Raw genomic sequence first — 14,393 nt, 5'->3', positions numbered from 1 at the left:
ATGGATATGGGATAGCAAATGAGTACATCGATTACATTGAAAACAAATCTTAAATTATGAGAAAATCAATTTATCATCGAAAGCATCACATTCAGAATGCAATCTTTGACATAAGGAAAACAAATACAATATACAAATATCAACGAATAATGAAAATAAGGTATTACAGGTTTTTTCAAAGATCGAGAGTGTGTTACCTCAGATTAATGGTGATCGCAAACTGAAGATCAATATTAAGTTTATTTTAAATCGAATATTAAAAATGATGAAATTACAATTCAAAAATATACCAATGCCCGAATCAAAAAAGAACATTAGCATTTTATAAGTAATATTGAAGTAGAATTCAAACGCTAATCGATAATGATATCAAAACAATTATTCAGAGATAACTTTTTGTGAATACTCGTTATTCTATTTGTCAACCAGAGGAAACAGATGGTCGTGGCACTGGTCGAGTCGCTTTCATCAGACGATGCATCAAGAAGCAAAGGAACACCAATGCTGGACCAAAGAGCGTTGCTTCTTCGTGGGATTGAAGAGGTGCAATAATCTGTTCTTTCTGTTTTTCGGTTAAAAGGTTCCTGTGTGTGATAAATTGATCAAGTTCATTCTAAGGAATAAGGGAAACCACCTCTCTGGCTCGTTTTCTGAGTCATTAGATGTATATAATATATGTTACTTTATTTTCAATCACCATTAAACAAATTTTACTTTATGTGCATCACAAAACAGATTTAAGCCCTCAGAACAGCATTGCCACTGATTTCTTCCTAATGCAAAATAAGAGCATACAAACTGAAAGTAGCATTTGGAGCTTTAGACATTGTATATTTGGGTTCAAGTTTGGTTGATCCACTCAGCAGTACCGTCCGTCTACCGGTCACGCCGATGCAGAAGGATTATGACGTCTTCCCTATGACAAGGAACCCTCCTGGAGAGACCGAACAGTTCTTCTTCTTAGACTTGGGTAAATTGCCTGTTGATGCATCAGATATCAGCAGGGGCACTACAAGGTGTTATCAAGAGTTTTGGAGTAAACCCTCTCAGGTTGGCCAGATTATGTAGCTGATGAGGAACTCAAACCGTATTTTATCCGTAGAACTGCGCTTACTGCTCGGCAGACCGAGGATGCGTCTCGTGGGGATGCGTGTTATCATTCCAACCTCATTAAGGAACAGGCTGATGCTAAAATTATATGAATAGCACTCATGTATTGTCGCTATGAAATCTATTGCCCGAAGTTACATCTAAAGGAATAAAGAAAATCGCCATAAAGACAGACATCAAATATGAAGTCTATAAAAATGTATTATTCAATAACAAATAAATGCATCATAAAATGAAAATCATCAGAAGTCAAAATCATCAGCTTGGAAGTTATGAAATCAATAAAGTGTCATTCAGCTGTTTTGATGATAAAAGATATACGTACATATTCACGAAAAATGGGTAACATCTTACGCTTCTCGTAATTACAAAATCCAAAAGTAAACGTTACTTCTTTTTCAATGTTAGATCGAAGATCATGATTGTATCATATAAGGCGTCGCCTTTTGCTAAACGTGATGCTCTCCTCTTTAACCAATCAAACGCTCAACTGAGCCGTTAAATACCTTTTTTATAAACAGTGTCGTATACCATTAATCCCGACGCGTTGGACGCTTCTGCATCAATTCCGACGCTATTCATATAAATGAAGAATGAGGGAATACCGTGGATCGGTACTCAAACATTCTGGGAAAGGCCTTAAACTTTGCATTATACAAAACAACTTATCTTTGCACAATAGAGAAATACCAGGAGTTGGTACGAATCTGATTTATGTACCGTAAATTACCTTAAATAGAATAGCCAGGCACTTAAACAACAGGTAAATTAACATCTATCATCTAACATTTAACGCCATTTATGATCAATGAATAAAGAGGGTAAGTTTCTAAAGAAACCGTGCTGCGGCGTCGGTGGGAGTGTATATCAGGGTAAGTTAGTGTTATCAACTGAGTTCAAAACGAAAATTAGCCACCGTAAAGAGTTAGAAGGCTGACGTTTCGAGCAATAGCCCTTCGTCAGAGCGATTGGAGGAATTGTGGGTTGTCTGTGGGTTTATATGCAGAAAATGGAGCTACGCTATTAATGGGGATACGGTGACGTGAACACAAGAATAAATTAGTTAAATGAAAAGCGCTCGTTGACACCGTAGGGATTAAGAGTGCCGACTTCGAAGAATTTTTGTTCTTGAATTTTGCGGCTTTCCGAACGTCGTTGGGAAAGGCCGCAAGCTGCCATATGCTGCTTAGAATGATTGGGGAGAATGAAGTGTCTAGCGACTGGTTTGGATGCGTCCTTGTCATTTCTCTCTGCGTCGCGAAGGTATTTTCGGAATCGGTCACCTAATCGTCTTCCTGTTTCACCAATGTATAAATTTTTGCGATAAGTGCAATTTATGCAGGAAATGACATTGGCGGAGGTGCACGTAAAGTGATCAGTGATCTTAATGGATCTCTTGGGTCCGTGGCTCCAAATACATCTTAAAAGTCATCCTTTTTTTTACTCCAAGTAAATTGCTGATTCATAATTATGGTGACCAACGCTTCGTCCGGCTTTTTGCCAATATTACAGTGCTTAATGAACTTTTAGGTTTTAATGCAACTGTTTTAATTTTTTCCTCCGAATGAGTTCATATTCCCCTCGACAGACACAGAATTTTAGAATCAGACACTCAAGGCTAACTTCAAAAAATCATGTAGCAAATTTATGATAAAATTACAGACTCCTTCATTTAGCAGATATGAAAAATATGTCTCTTCTTAGTTTTTATCGCTAAGAACCATCTGTTTATCCTTCGAGAAGCTATGAATAATGAATAATCTCGCTTCGACTTCAAAACAGTTTAAAACCGAATTACGATTTCCATGAAACTTCAATGCATTAAGATGACGAGTTTCGGCGTTTAGTGCCGTGATGAAGACATTATTTGTTATTTAAGTGCCGCTCTCGCTAAGAGCGGTCCTTTCGACTGCCCGTCAGAAAAAATATTTTCTTTTATTTTTTGCCCATGAAAAGGGTTTGAGACACATGTTTCAAAAATAGTTTAGTTGTTCTTCAATTCTCTTTTTTTGCGTCGCCACAAGTCAAAAATGATTTTTGGCCAGACCACCCCAATGGACAGCGATCGAAAGTGTAAAATTCAAAGATTTTGTCCAGCAAGCAGCGACTGCAACAATGTAGCTCAAGTTACAAGATGTATTTTAGTTAGTTCACAGACAAAATACGAAAACTTCAGCTGAAATATTTTCATACCAGCGTGATCAGAGGAGACCCTTCTCTTCCACCTTAATTTGCATATCAAAAATTCACTACTTCGTACGAAAGAATTCTCAAAATGCAAGGGTTAATCGGGCCGTAAAAGCATATCAGCGCATAGTTTATACACCAATGAGGTCACAGATTGCCTCAAACCCGCGGGTATATCTCTAGCTTCCATCCACCAACTTCTTCAAAACAACACAAATCCATATGTTTGCTCAATTGCGCTCGTGTCAAAGACATTTGCATGATTCTGAAAATTGACCAAGATCTCCTTTTGACCGTTAAGTTAGTGGTATGTTCTAAACACCAGAACACCTGAGAGGACACTGGAAATGTAGTAAAAGTATTTTTTAGCATCAAGAGCAAAAAGAAGAATGTGAGGCAGTGAAAGGAGACTGAGTTTTCAACGCCATTTGTCGTAAAAGCTGCCACCAGCTGAACTCACTAAAATTTACCTGGAAGGTATTAACTTTCTTTTGTCGCGAAACTCGTGGATTATAAAGCTTTGAAACGAAGTCCGATGAATCCTGAAACTGGAGTTTGAGTCCATTGGTAAACTATGCTAGCTGGTCTCATGAGCAGATCAAGCTAACAAAACTGAGTGAAAACATCATCCTTAACGTTCTAGTAAAAATGGATGATAATTCACGTTCCAGTGCTTACTAAAGTATGTTTTTAATTCAAAACATGCGTATCGTTAATCCATACGAACTGGCATCCCGTCGGATGTTTCTTTTGCCCGACTCTAGACGTCATCGTAATTGTTAAGGTGTTATTTCGGATCCCTCAACAGTTAATAATCGTTAAAATTAGAAAATAAGATTGAGTTCGATGTAATAGTCTCCACTTTTGTTAAGACGTTGACATGAACGTTGATTTGCATCTTAAAATAAGCTGAGAGTTCCAATAGTTCAGAATAGAAACATTTTTACTTATCATAGGTTTTACGAACGACTTGCAATACGAGTAGTTTCTTCGTTCTTGTTCAAAAACTGTTTAATGTTATTATTTTAGAATATCAGACTGAGTTATTTTTGTAACTGGACGCAATACTCTCCACTACTGTTATGAAGTTTCGTACCAATGTTAATTCGCATCAGAAGAAGCAAAGATTTATTGTAACAATTTCAATAGTTCGAATGCAGTAGTTTGTTCACATCTAATTTTTGCATATACTGACGACTCGCTATAACGAATGCGGTAGAATTGCAACGAAATGGCTGGTCTTTTTAACTCGTGAATTGCGCGCATGCGCATGTGGAGAATGGCACTCACTCGCTCGCTCGCTCGCTCGATTGTTTGATTCCTGTAAACTTTTTTTCGGTTTTAGGCTTTTGAGTGCATTTGATAGTTTTTAGCGAGCAATAAACAAATGAAATGGCGACCTTTGTTGCTAAGAATAGTGGTGGGGTGAAAAAGAAGACAATGATAATCTTAAAATAGTTTTTTTTTCATTTTAGTTTCAACAAGCGGCGCCAGCGACTGGCTGGCATGCAAGGATTCACACTGAAATAACAGAAAAACCTTCGTTTTTCATAAAATTGTAATTTACAATTCTTAAACTTGAAAACAATCTGAAGATCATTGATTGAAAATATCACTTACTGCGAAGTGCTGGGAGTTTACAGATGTTCAAAAGCTTTTTCTGTTATGGCGTGAGATTGAGGACAAAATCGATCATTACGTTCCGTATCGTGTGTTTTTCCTGTGTGAAGCAACTAAAGATACCGGCGACTGACGAAATTACAAGTTAACATGAAAATGAAATAACACCTAAACAAACAATTTTAGCTACCGATATTCAGTGAATTTTTAAAGAACAATTTTCTTTTAAGTTTCAAGACAATTTGGAGATTCAAAATAAATATAGGTGCTAAAATGCGAAAGTTATACACCACAAAATTGATAAATAGGCCTGAAATGATATTCTATCTTGTTCTTGATTACACGTTGCCTAGCACGTGACCAAAATCTACCCAGGCGGAGATCCAAAACGACGGTGGCAGTCTTGGCTTATTTATATCACCCAAAACTCGTTCCCGTTTGTCTCATTTGATAAAGAGGGAATCGTTAATGTCTTCATTAAGACAGTATTGCCTTGATTTTCTAATATTTACAATGATAGACAGTAAATTTCACTTTTCACCCACATTTACTTCCAACCTTTTCTTTTGAACCAGAAACACAAATGATGTACGTTTAAAACACATGACATCATCTACCCTTGTCAAATGTAATAGCATGATCATTTCAATTGTAATGCCTTCTTATCCCAGCGTTACTTTGTTTCTTTGCTACATTAGCGAACACTGAACTACTGCTCGTACTCTATATGACAATCGACTACAAAAATTTCCTAAACCAGATAACATTAAACATAATTAAAAAAATCATGTGTCAATTCACGAGTTTGCTCACAGAGCACTTTGATTTTTTTACCTTTATTGAAGAAATGTTGTGTTGTGGTTGATGCTACACTGGTTTGCAGATTTAAATTTTGAATGTAACCGAAGAAGTTACAATTCATAGACCCAACGTTTCGACACTCCTGTCAAGTGCTTTCATCTGGGGTGATCTAAACGCTGCAAGAAGAGGTCCTTTTATATGATCACTAATTAGCGGCCTTTTTTCTGACGAGGTGTAAATAGGCGTCAGGAAGCAAACCGTCATCGTCACGATTTAAATCGTGACGATGACGGTTTGCTTCCTGACGCCTTTAAATTTAAAGGAACGTGGGCGGAGTTGATATGCCAAGCCTCCAAACTAAGGCGCTGGTGGTAACGCCGATAAGTGGTGATAATTTTAGAATTATCCCACCCAGTTGTATGGTTAGTTAGGCATGTTTGCTCCGATAAAGCTGAATTTTCCTTTTTGCAAAGGAAAACCGCTTTTTGGTGCTCTTTTAACCGTGTATGGTCGTACAATTAACCAAATTTTTTCGGCTGGATGGGTTACTACTATTTCGTATAGTTATGGGACTACGCTGGAGCTCTGCTATTAAGTCAACGGTTCCTCGCGAAATCAAACACCGCGTAACACAACGCGTGACGCTTTCATGAATAAATACTTGTGTGTCCTAGAGTTAATCTTTCGCCTTTTTCGAGATTTGAGCTTGGGACGCCTCTGCTCAAAGTCCTTCATTGTAGCAAGATAGAATTCCGTGAGCTACATTATTGCAGTCAAAAAACCTCACCTCAGCACCCCGGGGTTGTAAGATTGCATGTAAACGCGTTTTATTTTTCGACCACGGCTAGGTGGGTTACCTCACTTACCTGGGGTCGCCCACCTCCATGTAAACAGCCCCTAACTTGTAGCATGATAGAATTCCTTGAGCTACATTGTTGCAGTCGCTACGCGCTGGACAAAATCTTTGAAATTTACACTTTCGATGGCTGTCCACTGGGGTGGTCTGGCCAAAAATCATTTTTGGCCTGTGGCGACGCAAAAAAAGGGAGTTGGAGAACAACTAAACTATTTTTGAAACATGTTACCTAAACTCTTTTCATGGGCAAAAGAAAAAGGAAAACTTTTTTTCTGACGGGAGTCGAGAGGATCGCTCTTAGCGAGAGCAGCACTTGATAACGATGGTCTACAACGCTCTCAAGCCTAAAAATAAAACCGATCTCTGATAAGGAATACACGCCGGACTGGGGGAAACTAGGGCAACGAAAGACGAAAACTTGAAAAAAAAAAACGAGGACTGAAGATGATTTTTGCAACATTTATGGTATAAAATAACTAAAACAAGCGAAAAAAGAGAGAAAAATATTCTCCCGCAAAAACAGGACGTAGCGAAGAAAGAAACATTGCTCCCGGAGATATTTTGATATCATGTACTAATTTAATACATATATTTCGCATGCATGTTCGTTTCGCTTTCGCCTATATTTAACTGACTCACTTTGCCGAGCTGAGACGTCGGATATTAGACTCGGTTTTTACCTATCAAGTGCAGAAATCGTGAGCCGCTGTACAATGTATGATTAACCTGAGCTTTTCCGGTTTCGTGTCGTTTTCCTTCGCTAAGTTTAAGTGCAGGTGATCACTGCCCTAAACGTCCACGCAATTTGTTTTAAAAGCGTCTTTCAATTTAGAATTTTGTTCAATATGTATATGATAGACCGAGCGTTGCCTTTGCGTTTCCACGCTATGCCGCACGCAGAGGAAATCTTATGAACTAGGAGCCAGAAATTTTGAAAACGGAGAAATAGTTATTCAACGATTGTTTAAAGGGAAGTTAGTGTTTTGCTCCCGAGCTAGATAGAAATCAAATGAAACGACCCGTTCGGTGTTTATTTACTCGAGCATTTGCTTTTGCTTTAGAGTTACATGTGAATTTTTTCGAAATCTTCAATAAATTGCTCAAAATCCTCTTTGTAGCTCTTAAGTTGCTGACCGCTTTGGCCTATGACTTCGTCTCGTCGCAGGATGTATTCCCAATCCAACCATCGAACAATCGTGCAAAAGCATTTTTAATTTCGCTCGTTTCCTTCAGCTTTTCGCGACTGCATGACAAAGAAAGAAAAATCATTTGCAAATAATCCATAACTAATCGCAAGACAATTAGTTTTTGATCATCTTATATTCATATACTCTATACTCTCTCTTCATATACTCTTCCATTTGCTTAATTTCATTTTGTTTTGAGGAGTGGAGAAACATTAACTTTAATTTTTTAAAATCATTTCACTGTAAGTTACCGCAAAATGAGTCTTGGGAAACTACTTTAAGTTCGCCAGAAGAAGTCAGGTGAGAAACAGAATACAGAATACCACATTTGTTTCCATCACTCTGATGCGTCTCACTCGGATGATGATGGTAGCTACTTGATTCAGTTGGCTTCGGAAGGAAAGTGCCGCGCGCATTTTTAGAGTGAAGATGAGTTTAACGTAGTTATTGGCTGAATCGAAAATTTATTTTATTAAAATTAATATATTCAATTTAGCAGTTTTCGGAAACAAATACAGAATAAGATTTAGCATTTACCAAATGTAGAAAACTAAAGGTCGCTCTTCGATCTTTCATCTTCAGAAAACATCTGTTTAAACTTCCTCTGACAAGAAAGGATCCATTTTCAGGCTTTGGTGTCAAAATTAAAAAGGTTTTCGGTTTCTCAAAAACCATCATGCGTGTCGGTGAGTAGTTATCGGTTTAACGTAGTTATTGGCTGAATCGAAAATTTCTTTTATTAGAATTAATATATTCAATTTAGCAGTTATCAGAAACAAATACAGAATAAGATTTAACGCTTACCAAATGTAGAAAACTAAAGGTCGCTCTTCGATCGTTCATCTTCAGAAAACATCTGTTTAAACTTCCTCTGACAAGAAAGGATCCATTTTCAGGCTTTGATGTCAAAATTAAAAAGGTTTTCGGTTTCTCAAAAACCCTCATGCGCGTCGGTGAGTAAATAAAAACAATAACTTGGTAGTAAATTGATAACGCTATCAAATATAGCTTGATAACGCTGTTTGTATTTAGTCGTTTTTTTTGCTCAGACTGAGGGATGACACTCAAAATGACAACCTTAAAAAAATGAATGACAGATGTTAAACTATCTTGATCTACTTTTTTTGATAATCACCTCATTGTTTGTAAATCAACTCAGCTAAGTAGCTGATGGAAGACGGTATCTTCAAACAGAGTAAGTGGTAACTCTGCCTCAAATAACAAGATCTGCGAATAGCATTTTTTCTCCAATATAACACTTTTAATGGAGCGATTCGAATTAAGACTAGCTAAGAGCAAATGTTCTCACAAACTTAAATAAAGCAACGAAAGCAAGGAACTTTCACTAAAAAGAATATGTTCTGAATTGTTCATGGTTTTATATTTTTTCAAAATTTGTTATTGATTTCCTTTCCATTTTATAAATAATGACGCACTTTAGCGAACCGAGTCGTATACCGTTATATTGCAAGTCGGCAAATGGACGATAATTGCGTGTAAGTCTGTCGAGGAAAAAAAATTTCGTAAACTAAATTCGGAGAATAAAGCAAGAAGTAACTTATTTCTTTTCTGTCTCGTAAGAAATTGTTACCCTAAGTTTCTCCGCGTATTTTCGTTTTTTTTTTTCTTAAGGTTCGCTAAGCATCAGTTTTTTTTTAACTGAGTAGATCTCGTTCTACAGGAAGACGACTTATTTTCTGAACAGCGACTGAAATTGTAACTGAGCACGCTGCTGTGTCTTGGGTAACTTCAGGTAGAATGCAAGGAGAAGAAGTGAGCGAGGCTTTATCTCAATAAGGATAAAGAAAAAAATGGTCAAAATTGTAATTTGCTGCTTCGAATAATTTTATTTGTTACATGAGTCATAATGAAAAACGATATCACTCCCTTTTCTACAACAAGATCTTGTCATTACCGCCCACGTTGAACATATATGCTACTGAGCACGATGCCTTCATCGTGACCGGGTGGATCAACATGGGTTTTGCGCTTTTTCCAAAGGCTTTCCATAATTTGCCTTACTTGGCACAGGTTTGGCTTGCCTTATTAAAATGGAAAAACCGAAAACCACTGTCACTGAACAACATAGTGTCTGAACTTAAAACAGGGCCTTTTATAATTTTGATTCATCAGGAAAGTTGAAAGCAGGTTTTTTCCTTTGGTTTTTTTTGGTTCTTTTGGTTTTTGTTTTTTTATTCATTTATTTTGTATGAGGGACCGGTTTTGCTAGCCTTATTAAAATGTACGAACCCGAGACCAAACAAATAAGAGACTCGTTCAACGTTTATTTACTTCATTAATTAAAAAACACAAGCAAAACACGCCGGCTATGGAGCTCAAAATTCCTTCATAAAGTCAGACATTAAACCAAGTTAAAGTTACATTAATTTTCAGCGTCGTTGTATATTAGTGGGATTCTTAACGAGTCTCAACTTGCTGGCCCCTCAGGTGTGCGTCCTCATCTAGCAGGATCTGTTTGCAATCGAGTTGTCGAGCAATGGAGCAGTTTGCTCGTTGCGTACGTTTGATGTGGAAGGGTGGTACAGAGGGTTTTTATAGTGGAAAGATCTTGGATCATCTGCACTCTAAGTGACATGCCACGCCCACAATGAAAAAGAAATGCCGCAGGTAAGACTATATCTTCATGCTAGAAAAAGTTTTTAGCATACAGCTGAACGGGATCAAATTCGTAGCAGCCTTGATGGTGACATAAAAATTTTTATAATTAACCCAAAGAGCAAACCAGAAAAGTGATATTTGCGTGGACTCTCCTCTCGCTACTCCTTTTGTTTGTTTGTTTTCTTTTAGTTCCTTTTTTTCTTCTTTTTTTTTTCATTATCACACGCTTTTAAGTCCTTCCTTCACTTTTAGTGTGTCGTTTTTTGTTAGTTGTTCAAAAGAACTTGATACAACACTTCTTCGACATAATGGAAAAAAATTGAAAAAAGTTTTCTTTCATCTGGATCAGAATTTGCATGTTATTCCAACTAACTTGTCTTAAAAAATACCAATTGACGACTTACTTAATGAAATTAAACGTTTTGTTTATGCGCGTGCCAAAGTCTAATTGCACTTCAGTTTAGACAATTATTCACTTAAATCGCTTGTTTCGACCATGCAGAAGGAAATTGGCGAAGAGCGTGATCAGTGCAAGTTTTCACTTTACCCGAGCTTTGAACTGGTCCCCTTCGTGGACAAACTGTGAACGGGAGAAAGGACTCAGCTTAAACAAAAGAAGGAATGAAATTTGCTCATTCTTCCACCTGCTTTATCTGATCAACATCAAGAAGCAAACTTCTTTAGGTCAATTCAGGTATAATTTGAATCAAACTCCCATGCCGCTCCTGTTTTGTAAACCTTTGAATTGAAGGGTTCGGCCAAGCTATGCAGAAGAAACTTTGGCGAACCAGCATGATCCGCGTGTGAGTTAAAAAATTCAGTCATTATTATTCTTAAGCCGAGTTGCTAACAACTTCTTCTTAGTGGTTCAAACACGAACGCACAAAAGAAAGAAAAAATAAATTTTCTATCTTTTTTGTGCATTGGATCACCTCCAGGCCCAGCACAACGCTCAAGTTAGCCGTGTCATTTCATTCGAAGTACCCAACTCAGGGAGCTGCATTTGATTCGGTTCTTCAAACACGATTAAAACATGCGATGCAACATAAATGGTGTGGCAGAATCAGTCTCTAACTTTATTATAGCGGAGCTCACAGAGCGTAGCCCCATAATTATACAAAATAGCAGTAACCCATCAAGCCGAAAAAATTTGGATGTACGACCGTACGACCGTACAAGGTGCTACTTTTAACATGTGTGGTCAACTGTACCGCGGGCACGCCAACGCCACGGCTTTGTTCAGTAGTCCAGTGGTCAGTGCACTGGGCTCCGAGTCGGACGACGCGGGTTCTAGTCCTGGCCGAGGCAAGGCGTTGTGCCCTTGAGACGTGCGGGAAAAAAAAAAAAGAGCTCCGCTTTTTGGCTAGGCTAAATCTATATATTAGAACAACACATCCATGGTTATTTTTGGGTAACTTATGAGCTGCAACAGGGGAAACGGGTGGAATGTACATGAGCAAGTTAATCTCCTTCCAATATTCCCTTTGTTTACGTGGGAAAATGAAAAAAAAAAGAAGTTATCGTGGTTCCTACTGTCTTTAAATATTTTTTTAGACGTTGTCAATGTCGCCTCAGTTCAATGACATTTTTGCAGTGTATACCGATGTTTCTATTCTCGTGATGTAGCGTAGACATGTTTAATTCGTAAACAAAATTCTGAGAATAAAGCACCAAGTAAATTATTTCCTTTTTGTCTTGTAAAATGAATGGAAAACATGCTAACTAATGCTCTTTTCGAATAACAGTGAGCATGTAGCTACTTCGCTTCTGAGTAGAATAAAAAAATGAAAGAATGATTCTTTTAATAAAAATTTGGTCTCGAAATATTTCTTGATTGTTTTTGCTTTGTCCTCAACTCGTAGTTTTCGGGTAGAATACAATTACCTGGGAAACCCGACACTGCTGTAATAAAAAACTCCTATTTTCGAGCAAAACTCGTGTCCGCAAGCTGTGTTTTAAAAGAATTGGTTCATGTTTTAGCTGTGGGTATATTGAGCTCTGGATGCACTCGAGTTACTCTCGGCTGCAGCTCGAGCAACTCTTTCGCTTCTGTCATGTTCTCCAAACATCTCACGTGCATCCGTGCATCTTTTTTTGTTATTAAAAATTAATTTAGGAGGGAAAAAAACCTCTTCACAGAAATTGACTCACTTGTATGCTTCAAATAGTTCTTTGCACGATGTTGCACCTGAAATTCAGCAGAAAAAGAAACGATATAAGGAGAAAGCCCCACTGTTATTGACTGTAAGACTCAAGTGGCGTAGCATCGACACGTAGGTAATGTTAGGTCGTTCTGCTCTGTCGTTTGTTGTGTATATGTCGGGAGTAGGTCGTTCGCATGGCACTAGCAGTTGTTAAAATCTGTTGACGGAGGTCTGTACTAAGTTATGGAGCCAGCTTTCCGGAGTCAGTCGTTGAAAGCAATTAGTGCTTTAAGTTAGACATTGCGCAGAATGACAGTGAAAAGTGCGGTTTGTGCTTCGATTATGTTCAGCAAAGTGATTGACGTCACACATAGCATAACTTTTACTTTTCTAACAAGACGAGGGCAACTAGTTTGCAACATGGCGGTCAGCTTGGTGGACGAAAACAAATACCTGGATCGTGTTATAATAATATGTTTGCCCTAAGTTTAAAACAGTATATGTAAAAAGGAGAAAAATTCTTCATTTTATATAATTACTTTTTTCACAATGTTGTCCAATATAGTCGTTTTTACAAAGACATGTGAACGTATCGTCCTGATAATTTGCCAGACATGTACCACCATTTTGACACGGCGCAGAAATACATTGCGACTGAAAAAACAAAATTATAAGCTTTTATATTCTCAGGTAATTTGATTTTATCAACTAAGTTGATAACGTAAATTGGCTTCAAGGATTTTTGAAGCTGACGTTTCGAGCGTTTTCCTTCGTCACAGTTTAGAGCTGACAGACAAAGGGCTAACACTCGAAAGTCAGCTTTGAAACTCCTTACGGTGGATTTGAATCTTTATGACATCAATGTAAGAAACGCATGTGAGAAAGTCAAATCCTTTTTTTATTAGAACAAATTGAAAATATTTTGATTGCTTGGCCTTTCTGGTTAGCAAAAGGAAAAATCACAGAACAAATTAACAGATTAAAAAAAGGAACGCAAAAGAAATCAAAACAAAGGAAGAGTTAAGTGGATCTGAACCAAAAATTAAAATCATTTTGTTTCATTTTCTTATAATGTGTTTTTCAGGTTTCTCTCTCTTTTGGTATCTTGTTTTTTTGTTTCGGTTTTGTCTCGTTTTTTTCCTTCTGTTTTCTGTTTTTTTGTTGTTGTTGTTGTTGTTTATTTTTTTGTTTTGTATTTTTTGTTTGTTTTTCCTTGTCTGTTTTTTTTTTTACCTTTTTTATCATTATTTTTTTTTAATGCCGTTATTATGTTATTTTCACTGGAGTTTTCAAAAGTTTACCTTTCGGAGTAAATGATGCGAAGTCTGGTTTCCTTCGAACTTCTGGGAGTTTTGGTATTTATCAGAAAAGGGCAACTCGCACCAGATAGTTCCATCGGCTCCTGTGCTGCTCGCCAAGTTTACAGAAACGCATGACGGTAGACGAAGACAATTAAACGTACAGTCAAACACGTCCGTCACCAAAAACGTCCCAATCTTGTTAACATTCAGGTAATGGAACTTGTCTTTAACAAAGGCATGAGATAAATCTGTCACAACTACACAGAAACAAGAAAATGATGTGAGAGCTGCATCTGATTCATTGAATTAAAAGTGAAAAAAGTAACAGGTGATGAGTTTACTTTAAGTCCCCTTTCCCTCCCCCCCCCCCCGCAAAAAAAAAAGAAAAAAAAAACAACAGCAACAAGGTCACCATTCTGAAAACACCAACACCAGCACAAGGCAACATTGCAATGGGGGGAATGTGAGGGGGGGGGGGGGGTGGGGAGAAAAATGAAAGTTATAGAAAAAAACAAAAAGTAGTAGAGCGTGCCAAGACTTTTGCCACTTATTGTATGCTTGAAATTTT

At 37.5% G+C, this 14,393-nt stretch overlaps 1 pseudogene; it reads right to left on the bottom strand.

Annotated features, from left to right (window-relative positions):
- Positions 1–2,169: 2,169 nt before the first annotated feature.
- LOC136282699 (uncharacterized) overlaps positions 2,170–14,393 on the bottom strand; it is a 28,258-nt pseudogene continuing 16,034 nt past the window's right edge.

Source organism: Pocillopora verrucosa, chromosome 7, assembly GCF_036669915.1.
Source record: "Pocillopora verrucosa isolate sample1 chromosome 7, ASM3666991v2, whole genome shotgun sequence".
In the NCBI taxonomy this organism is placed as follows: domain Eukaryota; kingdom Metazoa; phylum Cnidaria; class Anthozoa; order Scleractinia; family Pocilloporidae; genus Pocillopora; species Pocillopora verrucosa.
The sequence above is the reverse complement of the archived record's forward strand: the minus strand, read 5'-3'. Positions and strand labels throughout refer to the sequence as shown.